Source organism: Hemiscyllium ocellatum, chromosome 21, assembly GCF_020745735.1.
Source record: "Hemiscyllium ocellatum isolate sHemOce1 chromosome 21, sHemOce1.pat.X.cur, whole genome shotgun sequence".
NCBI classification, from domain to species: Eukaryota; Metazoa; Chordata; class Chondrichthyes; order Orectolobiformes; family Hemiscylliidae; genus Hemiscyllium; species Hemiscyllium ocellatum.
In genome coordinates this window covers 5,587,395-5,607,843 of record NC_083421.1, presented here as the reverse complement: position 1 = coordinate 5,607,843, position 20,449 = coordinate 5,587,395, and the positions used below count along the sequence as shown (strand labels likewise).

Here is a 20,449-nt window from a genome sequence, read left to right as displayed (position 1 = left end):
CTCTACTCTGGTGATATCACTCAGTCTCTCTCCACGTGGTACCCCTCGCTGTGTGGGTCTATTTGCTGCCTCTGTCAGTGTTTCTGATCTTACTGCTGGTCTGAGATCCTGAGTCAACAGAATTGTCCACTCCAGAGAGACGCAGCAGCGCAGGCCAGGGATGGAGACTGGGATTTTCATGATCTCTGGTGGACTCTGTGCCACTCTGCACAAGTTATCTTCACTGCATCAGTCTAATTTCCCATTCTGTTTATTTCTCAGCCTCATGCAGGTAATCAGGATAATCCGAATTCCTGTCTCACCCATCACCTCATTGAAGACGCTTGGTCAGCCAGAGAGAGATGGAGAGATAGATCTACAGCCTTTAGTAAATCCTGCAGCCGGTAAGATCACTCACAGTAAACAGCACAGGGTGAGGGTGGTAGACTTCTATATTCAGACCTGGAAGACAGGGATATAGATACACAGCTGGGCAAGGAACAGCAACATTCTAGGCTTCATTCCCATCACCTTGTGAGGGTCCTGCTCTCACCTCTGCTGTACTGGTCCTCAATGCGACAGCACAGGGGATCGCAGGCATCAATCCTGGCCCATGCTGTGTTAGTGATCTTAGTAATATTCTCCAGTCCCGATAATCCTTCCTCTGTTTGGAATCTCCTGTAGTCCACACTATTCTCTGTGTCACCTTCAGGTTCTGTAACCCCTAATGCCCTAATCCCTAACCTTCTCCAGTAGATAATAAATTCCTTCATCCCTGCAAACCCCGACAGTCCTGTCTATCCCTGTCAGCTCCTCCTACCAACACCACCCTCCATGTCAATGTATTTGTCTTTAACCTTTCCATCGGTCCCTACTTAGGTAATCTTCCGCAGCTGCTACAATCCTTCCTTAGCTGTGAAAGATTTTTAATCTCCTTATCTTTTTCCAATTCTTCGATCCGAATTGTTTTAAATTTCACCCTCGTTCCCGATCCCACACCCCTCCTGACCATAGGAACCTCTTCCAATTTGTGCAACCGTCCCCATCTGTGTCACTGTCTCCAACCCAGTAACCCGGCATTCCCCATTGCCTTCCTATCTCTGTAGTCTCCAGAACCTAGAAACCGCCTTGTATCTGTTAACGTCTTCAGTCACTACAACCTTCCATATCTCTGTTAGTATACACAATACTATCCGACTGAAACACACTCCTGTCTGTGCCTCTCACTCTGCCTGCCTCTCCTTCCATCCATCCCTATCCCTATCCCTATCTCCAGAATCTAATCCAGCTCCCTCTACCTCTGTAAATTCCTCCAATCCTCAAGCCCCTTTGTCCCACTGACATTCTTGACCAGATGTAACTCTGTTTAACACTAACATCCTCGAGTCCCTGTAAGCCTCCCTATTTCTGTAACTCTACCCATCTGTTCAACACCCCACTACTGAGGATTGACTCCCTGCATTCGCCATAAGGCAGACGGAATGACAGTGAACAGATATGATGGAACTGTCATTCCGGAGATGTAGATGCAGAATGACCGTCGCTGGGGAGGGAATATTGAAGGGTTGTTGGGATGGAGTCATAGAGTCAATGAGATGTACAGCATGAAAACAGATCCTTCAGTCCAGCCCATCCATGCTGACCAGATATCCCAACCTAATCTAGTCCCAAGAGACAAACTAGGCAAAAAATTAACAAGTTGTAAAGGATGAGGTTAGTGTATTAATGAGAGAGCCACATGGAACTGACGATCAAAATTTGTCATCTATTTGAGTGGAGCTGAGAATAAATAAGGAGCAGCAGCCATTAGCAAGAATTCCTTTATAGGCACCAGACAGTGATGGTAATGTCAATATGGTTACAGTCAGGACACTGAATGTACTTGTAGCAAGGGCAGTACAGTAACTGTTTGTGACGGTGGTCTCCATCCCGACTGGATAACTAATGAGTATCAGGGCTGTAATGGATGGAATCCTGGATTGGATACGAGATGGTTTTCTGTAACATCACATCAAGGAGCCATCAACAAAATTGTCTACTGTAGATCAAATGCTGTGTATTAATAAGTATCTAAAAATCCCATTACAGAGGAGTTTTGTGAGCAGAGACCCATAATGTTATGCAGGACTTATTGAGTTCGGACCATGAGATGTAAGAGAGGAATTAGGCCATTTGTCCCATTGAGGATGCTCTGCCCTTCAATCAGATCATGGCTGACCCGATTATCTTTAACTCTACTTTCCTGCCTTCTCCACCAAACCCTTGTTTCCCAGATTCATTAAAACCTCACCATTTCTGCTGTAAATATTCTTAATGACCCAGCCTCGGCAGCCCCCTGCAGTCAGGAATTCCCACAGAGTCACTACCCTCTGAGTGAAGACATTCCTCCCCATCTCCATCTTCAATGGGTGAGCCCTTGCTGGGATTTTCTGCCCTCTGGTTACAGATTCTCTCACAATTGAAAGGAAAGGAAGTGACAAATATAATTATTGCCGGTGACATGAAAATTGGTGGAGTTGGAGTGAATGAGCAAGGAGATCCAAGGTTGCAGGAGGTTACTGATCAGTTGGAGAGATGTGCAGAGAAATGGCAAAATGAGTTTAATCTGGACAAGTGTGAGGTCATGTTAAAGTCAAGAAGAAAGTTCACATCCTGAGGGATGTTGATAAACAGAAGGATCTTGGTGCAAGTCAGTAACTCCCTGAAAATGGCAACAGAAGTGTTTCCGATGGGAAAGAAAGCAAATGGAGCACTGGCCTTCATCGGTCACAACGTTGGGTAAAGTGGTTTGCATCTGATGTAATTGTATAAAATGTTTGTTTGGCCACATTTGGAGAACTGTGTGCAGTTCTCATCCCCACACAATAGGGAGGATGGGGAGGCTTTGGAGAGGGTACAAAAGGGGTTTATCAGCACGTTACCTGTGTTAGGGATTTTAATGGTGTGTTAGGTGTAAGAGGAAATTAAACAAAGTTGGATTGATTTGTGAGAATATCAGAGGGTGACTGGTGACCAGGTACAGGAACAAATATTGGGAGAGGAACAGATAATATGGATAGTCAGAATCACTTTTCCAATGTGTCAGTATTAAATACTAGAGTGCAGAGGTTTAAGGTGAGAAAGAGAAAGTTTAAACGAGATGTGTGAGGCAAGTTTATTTTTTACATAGAGAGGGGAAGTTATCGAGGGAGGTCGTGGAAGCAGAAATGTGAGCAAAGTTTGAAGTGGCATTTAGATAGAAGCATGAACAGGCAGAGAATAGAGGGATATGGACCATATGCAGGCAGGTGGAATGAGTTAGAATAGTATCATGGACAGCATAGACATGGTGGGCCGAAGGGCCTGTTGCTGTGACCTACTGTTCTATTTTCTAACTTCCCAGCATTTGCCCGATCAGAGCCCCTCAGAATCTTTCATTCCATTCCTTTCTCATTTTCTAAACTTCAATGGGTTCAACCTCAATCTACTCCACCTCTTCTCATTGGAAAATCCCTCCATTCCCAGGATCAGTCGAGTGACCCTTCTCTGACCTGCCTCCAATGGAATAATATCTTTTCTTCGGGCACTCACACTGTTCATAATATTCTAGGTCTGACTGGTATCTTGCATCATTTTAGCAAGATCTCCCTAGTTTTTAAACTCTATTTGATTTGCCTTCTCTATTGCCTGATGACCCCATAAGCTACTTTTTTAAGATTGATAAACAAGAACTGTAAGTCAGGAGCGTGCTGAAATGAGTGAGAAAGGATCGGTCAATAAAAAATACCTGGACCCTTAGAAACACATTTTATAAAGGAGAATATGTTTTTGAGCCTGTTGGATTTAATGTGTTGGTGTGAATATAAATGGCAGAGTTGTAAGTGTGTAGGAGGGGTGTAGTGGTACAGGGGATATGGTGTATTTGATTTGCATAAAGAAGCCTTTATGCAAGTTTCAATAAGGGCTAAAGAGCATCTTGGTAGAGAATAGGGCCCCTTAAAGATCAATAAAGTCATCGATGTGTGGAACCAGAGGAGATGGGTGAGATATTAAGACAAAATAGTCTTGTCAGTATTTACTGTGGAGAAAGACATGGAAGCTCGAGAACTTGGGGAAATAAATAGTGATGTCTTGGAAAGAATCCTCAAAAGAGAAGAGAAAGTGCTGGAATCTTGAAACAAATAAAGGTAGATCAATTCTCAGTAGCTCATTAGGGCTATGCTAGAATATTGTGGGAAGCTAGGGAAGAGATTGCGGTGTCCCTGAAAGAGATATTTATATTATCAACAGATACCGTGAGGTACCGGAATACTGGAGGGCGCCTAATGCTGTTCCATCATTTAAGGGCTGCAGGGAAAAGCCAGGAAATTACAGCCCCGTGAGTCCAGTGATGGGGAAGTTGTTGGAGGAGATTCTGAGAGAAAGGAGCTACGTATATTTGGAAAGACAAAGGCGGATTCAATATTGTCAGCATGGCTTTGTGAGTGGGAAACAGTGTTTCACAAACGGGATTTACTCTTCGAGGAGGTAGCCAAGAGATAGGTGAAGGCAGAACAGTGAACATTGTCCACATGGACTTTAGCATCTAGTCAAGAGGAAGAAGGAAGCTTATTTTAGGTTGAGGAAGCAATGGTCAGACAGTTTTCTCGAGGGTAACATGGAGCAGCACGATGGCCCAGTGGTTAGCATTGCTACCTCATAGCACCACACACTCCATTTCGATTCCAGCCTCAGGTGACTATCAGGTGTCGAGTTTGCACATTCTCCCCGTGTCTACGTGTGTTTCCTCCAGGTGCTCCGGTTTCCCCCACAGCCCAAGGATGTGCATGTTAGGTGACTCAGGCATGCTAAATTACCCATAGTGTTCAGGGATGTGTAGGATTGGTGCATTAGTCACGGCAAATGGAGAGAATTAGGTTGGGGGAGTGGTTCTGGCTGGGGTACCGTTTGGAGGGTTGATATGGAGGTATTGGGCCCAATGGACTGTTTCCACACTATCGGGATTCTCTGTAGGTACCAGGAAGGAACTGCGGAATGGACTTAGGACAGCTAGAAGGGGGCATGAAAACGCTTTGTTGGGAAGGATTAAGGAAAACCGTGAGGCATTCTCCACTTATGTGAGGAACAAGAGCAAGGCCAGTGTAGGGGTAGGGCCTGTCAGGGATAGTGGTGGGAACTTGTGCCTGAAGTCGGAGGAGGTAAGGGAGGTCCTTAATGCATACTGTGCTTCAGTATTCACTACTGAGAGGGACCTTGTCGTTTGTGAGGACAGTGTGAAACAGGCTGATGAACGTGAACAGGTGGATGTTAAGAATGAGGATGTGATGAGAATGTTGTAAAAGATAAGGATAGATAAGTCCACTGAACCAGGCTGGATGCGTCCAAAGTTACTACACGAAGTGAGGGAAGAGATTGCTGTGCACTTGGCAATGACCGTTGCACCCTCACTGTCCACTGGAGTCTTACCAGATAATTGGAGGCAGGAAAATGGTATTCCCTTGTTCAGGGAAATGAATAGGGATAATCCTAGGAATTACAGTCCTGTCAGTCTTATGTCTGTGGTGTGCAGGTTATTGGAGAGGATTCTGAGAGACAGGATTTATGATTCCTTGGAAAACCATAGTTTGATTAGAGATAGTCATCATGGTTGTGTAAGGGGCAGGTCATGCCTTACAAGTCTGAGTGAATCTTTTGAGAATGTGATAAAACACATTTTTGGCTCATTCAGAAAGTACAGACGCATGGGATACAGGGAAAACTCTCTATCTGGATACAGAATTACTGGCCCTCAGAAGACAGAGGGTGATGATAGATAAAAACAATTCATCCTGGAACTCAGTGACCAGTGGTTTTCTGCAGGGAGTGGTTACAGGACCTCTGCTCTTTGTGGCTTTGTGAATAAGTTGGATGTGTGAGTGGAAGAGAGGGTAAGTAGGTTTGCCAATGACACGAAGGTTGATGGAGTGGTTGATAGTGTGGAGGGCTGTTGTAGGTTGCAACAGGACAATAACAGGATGCAGAGCTGGGCTGAGAAGTGGCAGATGGAGGTCAATTTGGAAAAGTGTGAAGTCATTCATTTTGGAAGACTGAATTGGAATGCAGAATGTGGGATTAAAGACAGGATCCTTGGAAGTGTGGAGAAACAGAAGGATCTTGGTTTCCAAGTCCATAGATCCCTCAAAGTTGCCACCCAAGCTGAGAGCCTTGTTAAGAAGGAATATGTTGTGTTGGATTTCATTAGCTGGGGAATTTAGTTTTAAAGTGGTGATGTTATGCTGCAGCTCTCTACAGCCCTGGTTAGACCCCACTTGGAATATTGGGTTCAGTTCTGATCCTTTCATTACAGGAAGGATGTGGAAGCTTTAGAGAGTGTAAAGAGGAGATTTACCAGGATGCTGCCTGTACTGGAGGGCATGTCTTATGAAGAAAGGTTGAGGGAGCGAAGGCTTTTCTCAATGGAGTGAAGAAGGGTGAGAGGCGACCTGGTAGAGGTGAACAGATGATGAGAGGCACAGAGAGAGGGAATAGTGAGAGACATTTTTTGCCCTGACATAAATAGCTATTACAAGGGGGTATAATTTTCAGGTGATTAGCGGATGGTTAACGGGAGATTTCAGAGGTAGGTTCATTACATAGAGTGGTGGCTGAGTGGAATGCACTGCCAGCGGTGGCAGTAAAATTAGATGCATTAGGGATATTTAATATACTTCTGAATAGGCACATGGATGATAATAAAATGAAGAGCATGTGGGTTAGCTAGATTTTACGTTCAAACATTCGATTGACATGACATCATGGCCTAAGGGTCTTGTGTTATACTGTTCTGTGTCTGTATGGTAAACTGGGCAATAAAATTCAGATCAATGTAAAAGGATATGGCATTCAGGAGGAGCTGGTGAACTGGATACACAATTGGCTTGATGGTAGGAGACAGAGGGTGATGGGAGACATGTTGTTTTTCTGACTGGAAGCATGTGACCAGCGGTGCAGTGGGTCCCCTGTTGTTTGTCATTTGGATAAATGGTTTGGATGGGATTATTGGTTTCCTCGTAAGTAAGGTTCTTGGGTGACACTGAAATTGGTGGCAAAGTGGACAGTGAAGAAGGATATTGATGATAAAACAGGAAGAACTGTACTGCTGATGAAGAAGACTGGTGATGAAGAGGACTGGTGAGGAAGAGGACTGGTGATGAGCAGTATTGGCATGACAGGGTGATTGTAGGCTGAAGAATAGCAGATGGAGTTTAATTAGATAAACATGAAATTCTCCATTTTGATGAAACAAACCAGGGTGGGACCTGTACAGCTGATGTTCGGGCCCTGGGTCGTGTTGTCAATAAGAGACCCAGGGATGCAGGTACACAGTTCTTTGAAAGTGGTGTCACAGGTAGACAGGCTGGTGAAGCAGGCGTTTGGGATTGTTACCTTCATTGGTCGGAGCATTGAGAGTAGGAGTTGGGATGTCATGGTGTGGCCACCATGAAACCATTGTTGTTCAGTAGGAAGAATTGATCTGGTTCACTTTCTTCCTTTAGTCCGGAACACCGAACATTCTAACATGCTGTGGCCGACATGTGAATCCAGACACACAACAGTATGGCTGACTCTGAGCGACCCTCTGGGTAATTAGCAGTGGGGCAAAGATTCCTTGCCCCATCAGTGACATCCTCGTCCCATGAATGAATAAATGAAAGTACATAACTTGCAAGGTTTGTGAAGGAAGGTAGTTCAGGTTAAGTTTTAGGGTGTAGGTTTGCTTGCTTCACTTGGAGGTCGCCTCTGATGATGTTATCTAGCCAGGTATTGAAACGTCTGGATATCAAACCTACAGCTCAGCGAGCAAACCTACACCCTAAAGTACATACCTTCCTTTCCTAACTCTGCAAACCCCTCCCTCTGCAGCAATCCGTACTGGCTTTGTAACACCGTTCAGGCCCTGACCACTCTCAGCACCACCAGCACCTTCACGTTTCCCTGTTCCTATCGTGTCAATGATTCCCCTTCCCACTGCCCTCCTCCTGCTAGCAGACCCTTTGCAATCCGTTTAAAACTTACTCCTAAAACACTCTCTCACTTCAGGATTTTAAGTAATTTTTGGTGATCTTCTCAGTCTGATAATCTAATATGATTCATTTTGTCCTGAGTGAGGGACAGGTGGGAATTTCTTGCTGAGGTTTTGTCTGTTTCAATGGAATGTCCTTTTGTTGAGTGTTTTACACTGTTCCTTCAAATGTTTTCCACTGTTCGTTTACACACTCACGTTTCAGTCTGTTTAGCCTGTTTACCTTGGCCACTTCTCCCCTCAAACTCATGTCATTGGCTATTTTTGTTTCTCGTTGTAGCTTGTTCTTTCTGTGAGTCACTTTAAAACTTTATATTTCTTTAAACTACACTTTATCCAAATTTCCCAGAGGATCTCCCCAGGTGACATTACTTATTCACTAAGTTTCATCACACAAGTTATGTCCCTAGCCAGTTGCACAATGTGTTATTCAAAGATACACAGAAAAAAAATCTCCGCACTGCCTACCAATATCACTGTTACCATTGTGAATATTACAGATTATATGAATATTGAAGTTTCCCAAAATTATCACAATGTGTTTATTTTTTAAAATTCCAACGAGTTCCTGTTTAATGCAGTGATGAGCAATGAAATGCCTAAAACTGTTCTGCTGCTTGTGTCCTTGGCAAGTAGTAGCCAGAATTTACATTCAGACTGACTCTACTTCATGATCTGTGGCCAAATGCTTTTCAATGTAATGCCTTTGTTATCCATTATTGGTAACGTTGTCCATTTGCCTGAATTTACACAAGATTGTAAACCATTGAACACTTATGTTTGCCCTGTAACCACGTCTCTCTGGTGTCTAAATCCCATTTATCTCTGTGTCACAAATCCATCTACCTTATTGATGAGACTTCGTCCATTTGACAAAAACACATAGTTTACTTTTTGCCACAATTTCCTGTCACAGCCCAATTTGCTGATGTGCCGCTTTAGTTCAGCTTTGTCCCATCCTGTTATTTTCTGATTGTTTTCAGCCACATGGCCATGCTGCTCCAATGCTTCACCTTTTCTCTTTGCATTTGGAAAGCTCCTATCACCTGACCCCTTCCCAGCATCCTCTCTGTCAGTTTAAAGCCCTGTCCATAAACCTACCGATACGATTGGCCGGGACCCTGGTCCCAGCACAGTTCTAATTGGACCAACCTTTATGGATTTTTAAAAAAAATGTGATGTGAATCTCTGGCTGACCAGCCTTTCTTGCCCAGCCCGAGCTGCCTCCGAGCTGAGTAACTTGCTCGGCCATTTCAGAGGGTAATTGAGAGGCAAACACTTTGCTGTGGGTACGTCGTGCAGACCACCTGAGGATCGGCAGATGTCCTTATCTAAAGGACAAGTGTTTGGGCTTTTTTTGTAGATCTGCAATGGTCTCATACTTATTTATGGATTGTTAATTACTTCTTTTTTAAAATTATTGATTTCCAATTTCTCCATTTCTGATGGTGGGATTCAAATCTGCCTCCCCCAAACATTAGCTGAGATTTGGGATACATGCTCTCACAATAATACCACTAGGCCATCACTTCGCCTGCTGACTGGTTGCTCATCCCTGAGCACTGACACCACGCATCTTCCCACACATTTTTTTGATCCTGAAATCAGCCATCACTCTGGTGATATCACTCAGTCTCTCTCCATGTGGTATCCCTCACTGTGTGGGTCTAATTGTTGTCTCTGTCAGTGTCTCTCACTCTTGCAGCTACTCCAGATCCTGAGCTAACAGAATTCTCTACTCCAGAGAGACGCAACAGCACAGGCCAGGGATGGAGACTAGGATTTTCCACATCTTTGTGGGACACAGTGCCATTCTCCATGTGTAACCCTCACTACATCAGTCCAATTTCCCACTCCATCTATTTCTGTCTCCTGTAGGAACTCAGGAAGTTCTGGACTCCATAGACTTCCAAACTACTGGGTGCCTCGTCCATCACCTCGTTGAAGATGTTTGGTCAGCCAGAGAGACAAAGGGCAGGGAGATATGGAGCCTTCAATAAATCCTGCAGTGAGGTAAGGTCACTCACAGTGCACAGAGCAGAGAGCAATGGGAGTGCTCCAAACATAAGCTAACAAGACATGACATAGATACAGTGCTGGAGGGGAAGCACAGTACAGACCCACCCAAGGATCAATCACTGCCTCTATTTAATGTTGTACTAAGACAGCATCGGGAGTTCAAAATTATCAATCCAGGCCTGTGCTGTCTTAGTGAGCATCAGAGGGGAATGCAGGCCTCCCACAAGAGGGTGGGAATGCTGCCAGGGAACTTTCTGTTCTGTGTTCTCCCTCCAACACTGTATCTATTTTATGTCTCAATGACCAGTGTCTTGAAAAATGTGTAACTCCTACATCAGCTCCATTCCCTGTAACCTCCTCAATTTCCGATAGTCCCTCCACATATTTGAAATATGCTGCACTCCAGACTACCCATCCCTATCTCTGTAACTTGCTTCTGTGTCTACAACATGCCTTATCCCGGTAGTCTCCTCCTCCAGTAACTGGAGACAGAGGCATGCAGCACGGAAACAGAACTTTGTTCTGACTAGTCCATGCTGACCAGGTTTCCCAAACTGACCGAATCTCTTCAGCCTGTGTTTGTCCCATATCCATTCAAACCTTCTCCTCTCCATGTACCAGCCCAAATGTCTTTTCCATGTTGTAATTGATCTTGTTTCTCCATGTGACCCTGGCAGTTCGTTCCGTCTATGCACCATCCACTGTGGATAATGATGCCCCTCAGCTCCCTCTTTAAATCCTCTCTCACCTCCTTTTTATACCCTCCAGGTTTGGACTCACCTACCCTTGGGTATTCACCTTACTCAGGGTCTGATGAAGGGCTTATGCCCGAAACGTCGAATTTCCTGTTCCTTGGATGCTGCCTGACCTTCTGCGCTTTTCCAGCAACACATTTTCAGCTTTGTCTGCACAATGCTGTGCTGACTGTCTTTCATCAATCCTTGACTTTCCAAGTGAATGTGACTCCTGTCTGACAGAATCACTTTCACAACGTATGCACCACTGATGTTGGGCTATTTGGTCTTTATTTTCCTGGCTTTCCATCGCAGCCTTTCTTAAATAATGAAATAAAACCACATTCTTGTCATAGAGCCATACAGCATGGAAACTGACCCTTCAGTTGGTACCAAACATAACCTAAAACTAAACACATCCCACCTGCCTGTTGGTGGCCCACATCCCTCTAACCCCTTCCTATTCCAGTACTTAATCAAATGTCTTTTAAACATTGTATTTGTCCCACATCCACCCCTTCCTCAGGAAGTTCTACTCTTGTTTGTTTCACCAAATGCATTCCCTTGAATATATTCAGATTGAATTCCATCGACAGTTTTTCAGCCCATTCACCCATATCATCAAGATCCCTTTGTAATATTAGAAATCCTCCTTCACTGTCCACTATGCCACCGTCTAGCCTTCCAGCCCATCTCACATGGCTGTCAATGGTACAAATACCTCCACAATTTCTTGCCTAGAATCCCACAATATCCTGTGAAACACTTAAACAGGTCCTGGGGCTTTCCATACCTTTGTGTTTTAAAACCTCCAGCACCACCTCTTCTATAACATGCCCTCTTTTCAAGCCATAGAGATGTACAGCATGGAAACAGAGACTTCGGTCGAACTCATCCATGCTGACCAGAAAATCTAAATACATCCATCCCATTTACCAGCATTTGGCCCATGTAGCTCAAAATCCTTGTTATTGATATATCCATCCAGATACAATTACAACATTTAAAAGGTATCAGTCTCCGTTACTTTCTCTCTCAGCTCGTTCCATACACGCATCACCATGTACGTGAAAAAGCTGTCCCTTCAGTCCCTTTTAAACTTTTCCCCTCTAACCTTCAACCTATGCCCTACACAACCCCTGGGAAAAGACCATGAATGTTTACCCAATCCATACCCCTCATGGTTTATATAAACCTATGTCAGGTCATCCCTCAGTCTCCGATTCTCCAGTGACAGTAACCCCAGCTTATTCAGCAACAACCCCCAACATCTTGTCAATCTTTTCTGAGCACATCCTCGTTTCACAACATCCTTCCTGTAGCAGGGAGACTGGAATTGCAGAATTCTCCAATTGTGGTCTAACATATTACTCTTGTTCCCCGAGTTCCCCAGTCTTTGTCCACAGTAAGTTCTGGAGTGAAAAGAAGTGTTTAGTGTCTTAACAAATATCCTGCAGTCCCACACATCAATTGCCTCATTGATCTTTAAGGGCCATTATTTTGTCTCGAGTTACTCTTTTACTCTTAATATAGTTATACAATCACTTTTGGATTCTCCTTATCCTTCTCTGCTGAGGCTATTTCCTTCACCCTTTCTGCATTCCTGATTTCCACCCTAAGTGTATTCCTACAGCCCCTGTATATCCTCAGGGATTCCCTTGATCCAGCTGGCGATACCTGACATGTGCCCCTTTTCCTTGACCAGACCCTCAATAGAAAGCCAGTGTTTCCAAATGCTGTCAGCATTGAGCTGCACACAAACAGCAACATGCTGGCACTGCTCAATCAGTTTATTTCACTTAAAATATTCTCACTTGCCAGACTTCCATTTCCCTGCAGATAGACTCTGCAATCACCTTTTGAAAGTTTCTGGCTGATAAGATCAAGATTGGTCTGGCCCCATTTTATAAACACTGAACACTGACAGCCCCATTCTCAGTTTGTAAAGTTTAAAAACCCCTACCATAACAACCCTATTGTTGTGATCGATATTTGAGATCTCCAGAAATATTTGTTTCTCAGTCTGTGATGGATTATTCGGGGTCAATAGGACAATAATGTCAGAGCGATGACCCATTCTTATTTCTCTGTTCACTAACATAATTTCACTGGGCGATCCCACTGGAATATCCTCTCTAAGTACTGCTGCAATGATTCTTGCAATGAAAACCAACTACCCTGTATCCTCTCTTGCCTCCCCTTTGATGTTTCCTGTAGCATCTCTACCGTGAAACAATGAGCTGCCAGCCCTGCCCCTCCCTCAGCTGTGTTTCTGTAATAAGTGTAATATCCCAGTCCCATGGTCCAATCCATGCCCTATTTCACATTCCTTATCTGTCAGGCCTCTTGCATTGAAATAAATGCAGTTTAATCATCGGTTTCCCCCCATTCCCTGCTATGTTCTTGCCTGCCTTGTCTGTTGAAATTGCTGTCTTTAACTCATGTACCAGCATCAATCTTCTTTCTGACCCTACGACTGTTTAAGGTTCAACACCCTGCCAGATTAGATTATATCCTCTCAAGCAACTCTAACAATTCGCCCCACCAGGATATGGGTCCCTACTCCAGCTCCCAGTTCAGGTGCCTCCCCACCCGGTCCACCTGTGCTGACACCTTCAGGGAGCTTTAGAATTGTCCACTCAGGTCCCTGTGTTCCTCAGTACTCCGCAAGGACCAACCATTCATTATGTCTGTCCTTCGCTTACCATATCTCCCACAGGGTATGACCTCATTGATCAGAACTACACTCTGCTCAGATTATCATCTGAACGTCATCAGATTGTGATGAGAGACCATCCCCCTCACTGTGAACAACGTCTTCATCTTTCATGTCATCTGCAAACCTGCAAATAATTTCTTTTGCTTTCACATCGAAGTTATTATTCGACAGACTAACCAGCGATGGTTCCTGCACAGATCCCTGTGGTACACCCGCTGGTGAAAGGAAATCAAAGATGAAGGTGTTTATTCACTAATTTTATATCCAAACTACACACTTGCCTTGAATCCCAGTGGCTCTTATCTTTTGGACCAGCCTTCCATGTGAGACCATGTCAAAGGACGTATTCAAGTCCACGTAAACCACACCATCTGCATTTTCCTCCTCAATATCTTCCTCTGCCAAATCCGTGATGACTCAGCCGAGTTGATCCCTCCCTTTTCAAGTGTTAATTCATCCTCAGAATTGTTCCCAGAAATTTCCCTCTCCCCGCTGTCAGACTATCTGCTCTGTAATTATCTGGCCTATCCCTGCTGCCCTTCTTGAACAAAGGAACGACATTAGCTCTCCTGCAGTCATTCAGCACTTCACCTGTGGCCAGGAAAGTATTAAATTCATCCACCAGGGCCCCAGCAATCTCCTCCCTTACCTCCTATAGCAGCTTTGGATACATTTCATTGGACGCTAGGAATTTCTCCACCTTTGTGCCTATGAAGACATTTAACACTTGCTCCTTATTGGTCTTAGCATGTTCTAGCACCTCAGCATCCCAACGGAAATCCCTGGTTACAGTGCCTTTCCCCTGTGTGAATACAGATGGGAAGTATTCATGAAAGACCTCACCTACTTCCTCTGGCTCCATGCACAGACTGTCCCTTTGGTTTCTAACAGGTGCAGCTCTTTAACTGGTACTGTTCTTCCTCAAACCGTATTGATCAAATACCTTGGGGCATTTCCTTAACAGTATTTGCCAAGGATATTTCATGCCCATTCTTTGCCCCTCATTTTTAAGGAATCCCTCCCCCCCCCACTTGCATACACTATACTTTTGAAGGGCTTCGCCTGTTTTCATCGCACTGTACTTTCTTTATCCAGCTCACGATATCGCTTGACCAGTATCCACTGAAGTTACTGCCTTTGTCATTCACTCTTCTGGGAGCACACTGGCCCTGAATTCTCACTGTATCACTTTAACTTTCTTCCTTTATCCGAATATGAACCCAACTGCAAATAGTCCCTCTCAGTCTGTGTTTGCCAGATCCTATCTCATGATAATGATAATGCCCAGTATCAGTGATATTGTAATGATTAGGGGCTTCTCCAAAGTTGGCACCTTCACTTCTGCACTATCCTTATCTCTTTCCAAAATGACTTTGACACTTAGCGTTTTGGGGATAGTGGACACAACACTACAAAAATCTTTATGTTTGTAGGTGCTTGTCCAGCACCTACAACCCACTCTGTCTGTAACATCCAGCCCTTACTGACCTACCATCCAGCCTCTTCAGCACATGATATCACTGTAACCATCTCCAGTCCCCACAGTACTTCTCCATTTTTTCATACAACGCCTCATTACCTCTAACCATTCCGAAAGTATGGAGGCATGGGATACAGGGAAACCTATCTGTCTGGATACAGAATTCCTGGCCCCTAGAAGACAGAGGGTGATGATAGATGGAAAGCATTCAGCCTGGAGCTCGGTGACCAGTCAAGTTCTGCAGGGATCAGTTCCCGGAACCATGATCTTTGTGATTTTTATAAATGACTTGGATGTGGGAGTGGAAGAGTGGATTAGTAAGTTTGCCAGTGACATAAATATTGGTGGAGTCGTGGATAGTGTGGAGGGCTGTTGTAGGTTGCAATGGGGCATTGACATAATGGGGAGCTGGGCTGAGAGGTGGCAGAAAGTGTTCAACCTGAAAAAGTGTGATTCATTTTGGAAGGTTGTAACTTGAATTTAGAATATTGGGTTAAAAGTAGGATTGTTGGCAGTGTAAAGTAACAGTGGGATGTTTGGTTCCACGTCCATAGATCCCTCAAAGTTGCCACCCAAGCTGATGGAGTTGTTAAGAAATAATATGTTGTATTGGCTTTCTTCAGCTGGGGGATTGAGTTTCAGAGCCGTGAGGCTATATTGCAGCTCTATGGAGCTCTCCTTAGACCACACTTAGATATTAAGTTCAGTTCTGGTTCTCTCATTACAAGAAGGATGTGGAAGCTTTAGAGATAGTAAAAGGAAAATTACATGAATGCTACCTGGACTGGAGGCACTTCTTATGAAGAAAGTTTGAGGGAGGTAAAGCTTTCCTCATTGGAGTGAAGGAGGGTGAGGGGTGACCTGGTAAAGGTGTGAACAAGTAATGAGGCACAGATAGTGAACAGTGAAATCCTTTTTTTTTCCCCATGGCAGAAATGGCTATCACAAGGGAGTATAATATGAAGGTAATTGGAAGAAGGTTAAGGGGAGATTTCAGAGTTTGGTTCAGCACAGTGTGATGGGTGCATCGAATTTACTGCAGTGGTGTTAGGAGAGTTAGGTACATTAGGGACATTTAATAGACTCTTGGAAAGGCACATGGATGATAGTAAAATGAAATGTATGTAGGTTAGTTTGATCTTAGAGGATGATAAAAGGTCGGCATAACGTTGAGGCCCGAAGGGCCTTGTGCTGTACTGTTCTATGTTCTACGTTCCTATTGGTAAACTGGGTAATACGTTCTGATCAAGTTGAAAAGATACGACATCCACGAGGAGCTAGTCACCTGGATATACAATTTACTTCACGGTAGGAGACTGGGGTAGTTGGAGACATATTGTTATTCTGACTGGAGGTGTAAACAGTCCACTGCTGTTTTTCATTTGGATAATTGATTTGGATGAGAATATTAGTTTCCTGGTAAATACGTTTTTTGGGTGGCACTAAAGTTGGTGATATACTAGACAGTGAAGAAGGTTAACTATGAAAAAACAGGATTAATAGTACTGTTGGGATAGTGGGCTGAAGGATAGCAGATGGAGTTTAATTAGATAAATGTGAAGTAGTCCATTTTGGAGAAACACTCCAGGGTGGGATTTGTACAGTTACTGTTCAGGCACTGGGTCGTGTTGTCAGTCAGTGTCCCAGGGATGCAGGTACACAGTTCTTTGATCATCGTGTCACAGGTAGTCAGGCTGGTGAAGCAGGCATTTGGGATGGCTACCTTCATTGGTCACAGCATTGAGAGTAGGAGTTGGGATGTTATGTTGTGGTGGACATTAGTGGGGTCACTATAAAGCATTCCTGATCAGTAGGAAGAACTCACCTAGTTCACTTACCTGCTTTAGGGAAGGACATCTGACATTCTAACCTGGTCTGGCCTACATGTGACTCCAGACCCACAGCAATATGGCTGACTCTGAGCTGTCCTCTGGGTAATTAGCAATGACACTCACATCTCATGAATGAACAAATAAAAATACATATGTTCCTCACTACCTCTGCAAACCCCTCCAGCTGCAACAGTTCGTACTGGCTTTGTAACATCGTTCAGGCCTTGACTACTCTCTGTAACACTCTCACCAGCTCGATCATCATCATCTCTCCCTGTTCCTATCATCTCATCAAACCGTGACAACTATTCCCTTTCCCACTGCCCCTCTCCTGCTGGCAGACAGTTCGCAATCCCTCTAACACTTACTGCATAAATACTCTCTCGCTAGAGAATTGTTCGTGCGTTTGCTGATCTTCTAAGCCTGACAATCTAATATGGTCCATTTTGCCCTGAGTGAGGGACAGCAGGGAATTTCTTGCTGAGGTTTTGACTGTTTCAATGGAATGTCCTTTTGTTGAGTGTTTTACACCGTTCTTCAACTGTTTTCAACTGTTCGCTTACAGACACACATTTCAGTCTGTTCATCCTGTTAACCCTTGGTCAGTTCTCCTCTCAAACCCATGTAAATGGGCAAATTTGTTTCCAGTTGTATCTTGTCCATTCTGTGATTCACATTAAAGCTTTATAATTAATTAAATGTCATTTTATCCCAATTTCCCGGAGGGTCTCTCAGTGTGACATTACTCATTCACTTAGTTTCATCGCACAGCGGTCACTCTGAGACAGTTACGTCCCTCGCCAGTTGCACAATGTGTTATTCAAAGAAACACTGAGGGGAAAAAAAAACGTTCTCTGAACTGCTCTTCCAATATCACTCTTGTCAGTGTGATTGTCCCAGATTATGTGACTATTGAAGTTTCCCAAAATGATCACAATGCCTTTGTTAAAAATTCCAATGCGTTCCTGTTTAATGCAGTGATGATTCAATGAAATGCTGTTCGGTGACTAAAACTGTTAGGCTGCTTGTGTCCTTGGCAAGTAGTAGCCAGAATTTACATTCAGACTGACTCTACTTATGATTTGAGGCCAAATGCTTTCTCTATAATGCCTTTGTTACCCATTTTTGTCAGCGTTACCCAACCGTCCTTTCCCATTCTACTATTCACTGACCTATTCACTGAGGTACAGTTTCAGTTCAACTTTTTCCATCCTACTCCCTTCTGCTTGTCTTCAGTCACATTCCCATGCTGTTCTGATGCTTCACTTTTTCTCTTTGCATTTGGAAAGCTCCTTTCACTTGAATCCTGTCCCTGCATCCTCTCTGGCAGTCTAAAGCTCTGTCCATAAACCTACTAACATGATGTCCAGGATTCTGTTATCATCATGTTTCTATTGGGTCCCAGTGCCATGGGATTGGTTTTATTTACTTGTGGGATATGGGTGTCTCTGGATGACCAGCCTTTCTTGCAACAACCCCCCACCCCCCCTCCACCCCCAACTCCAGATGTCTTTGAGCTGAGTAGCTTGCTCGGCCATTTCAGAGAGTAATTGAGAGGCAAACACTTTGCTGTGGGTATATCATGTAGACCACCTGAGGATGGGCAGATGTCCTTCTTGAAAGGACCAGTGTCTTTTTGATGATCAAAGATTATTTTGGACATCAGCAATGGTTTCATACTTATTCATGAATTGTTAATTGTAAGTTTTTTAAGTTATTGATTTAAAATTTCCGACTTCTGATGGTGGGATTCAAACCTGTCTCCCCTGAACCTTTAGCTGAGGTTTTGGATACATGCTCTAGCAATAATACCATGAGGCCATCACTTCACCTGCTCACAGGTTGCTCATTCCTGACCAGTTATACCAGAGCACAATGAGGCAAGACCCGTTCTTCTGACACAATTGTTTGATAGTGACATCTTCCAGCAGTCTGGTGATAGCACTCAGTATCGCTCCATGTGGTATCCCTCACTGCATGGGTCTAATTGTAGTCTCTGTCAGTGTCTCTCACTATTGCAGCTACTCCAGATCCTGAGCCAATTGAAGTTTCCACTCCAGAGAGACACAACAGCACAGGCCAGGGATGGAGACTGTGATATTCCAGATATCTGTGTGACTTAGTGCTATTATCCATGTGTACCTCTCAGTGCATCTGTCGAATTTTCCATTCTGTCTATTTCTCTCTCTCCTGTAGGTACGCAGCACTTTCCTGACTCAGTAGGCTTCCAAGCTGCTGGGTGTCTCGTCCATCACCTCATTGAAGATGTTTGGTCAGCCAGAGAGAGACAAAGGGCAGGGAGATCTGGAGCCTTCAATAAATCCTGCAGTGACGTCAGGTCACTCACAGTGCACAGAGCAGGGAGCAATGAGAGGGCTCCATACATGGGCTAACAAGACATGACATAGACACAGTGTTGGAGGGGGAGCACAGTACGACACACCCCAGGCTCAATGCCCACACCTATTGTACGTTCTGTTGTACTAAGACTCAGTAGGCTGCAACAATGTATCTATGGCATGTCTTGGTGACTAGTGTCTTCAATAATTTGTAACTCCTATAACAGTTCCTGTCTCTGTAACCTCCTTTCTTCCCGATAGCCCCTCCATATATTTGAAATGTACTGCATTCCAGACTACCATCCCTATCGCTGTATCTTGCTTCAGTGCCTATCACGTGCCTTATCTTGGTCTTCTCCTCCTCCATTAACTGGAGACAGAGCCATGCAGCACAGAAACGGTTCCTTCGATCCAACTCATCCATGCTGACCAGAGTCCATGAACAAGTCACGTTTCCCTGCATTTGATCCCCATCCCTTCAAACCTCTCCTCTCCATGTACCTGCCCTCATGTCTTTTACATGTTGGTATTGTACTTTTCTCTCCCACTTACCCTGGAAGCTCATTCCATGCCTGCACCATCCTCTGTGTGAAAAATGTTCTCTTCCAATCCCATCTAAGTCTTTCATCTCCCATCTCATACTTATCCCCTCTAGAACACAGAACATGACTGTGCCGTACTGGCCTTTCGACTCTCGATGTTACGCCAACCTGTGGAACCAATCTGAAGCCCAAGTAGCCAACACTAGTCCATTCTCATCCATATGCCTATCCAATGTCCGTTTAAATGCCCTTAAAGTTGGTGAGTCCACTACTGTTGCAGGCCATGCATTCCATGACCCGATTATTCTGAGTAAAGAACCTACCACTGGCATCTGTTCCATATGTATTTAGTAATATTAGTATCTACCTCAATTTAAAGCACTCTGCCCTCGTTCTCGGCATCGCCATCTGAAGGAAAAGGCTCTCACTGTCCAACCCATCTAACTCTCTGATTATCTTATATGTCTCAATTCATTGGCCTCAAACGTCTTCTCTCGAACAAAAACAGATTTAAGTCCCTCAGCCTTCCTCATAAGACCTTCACTCCAGACTTGGTAAAATCTTAGTAAGTCTCCTCTGAACCCTTTTCTAATCTTTCACATCCTTCCTGGAAAGCGGTGACCTGGACCATAGGCAACACTCCCAATGTGGCCGCACCAGAGTTTTGTACAGCTGCAGGATTATCTCATGGTTCCGAAACTCAATCCCTGTTCCACTAAAAGCTCACACGCTGAATGCCTTCTCAACAATCCTATCAACATGGG

General features: G+C 44.2%; 1 long non-coding RNA gene across 1 annotated transcript; it reads left to right on the top strand.

Annotated features, from left to right (window-relative positions):
• Window positions 1-298: 298 nt before the first annotated feature.
• LOC132825986 (uncharacterized) lies at window positions 299-19,403 on the top strand. Its single transcript, XR_009645837.1, has 3 exons — window positions 299-383; window positions 9,899-10,033; window positions 19,001-19,403. It is a non-coding gene; the product is annotated as an uncharacterized LOC132825986 (long non-coding RNA).
• The last annotated feature ends 1,046 nt before the right edge of the window (window positions 19,404-20,449 follow it).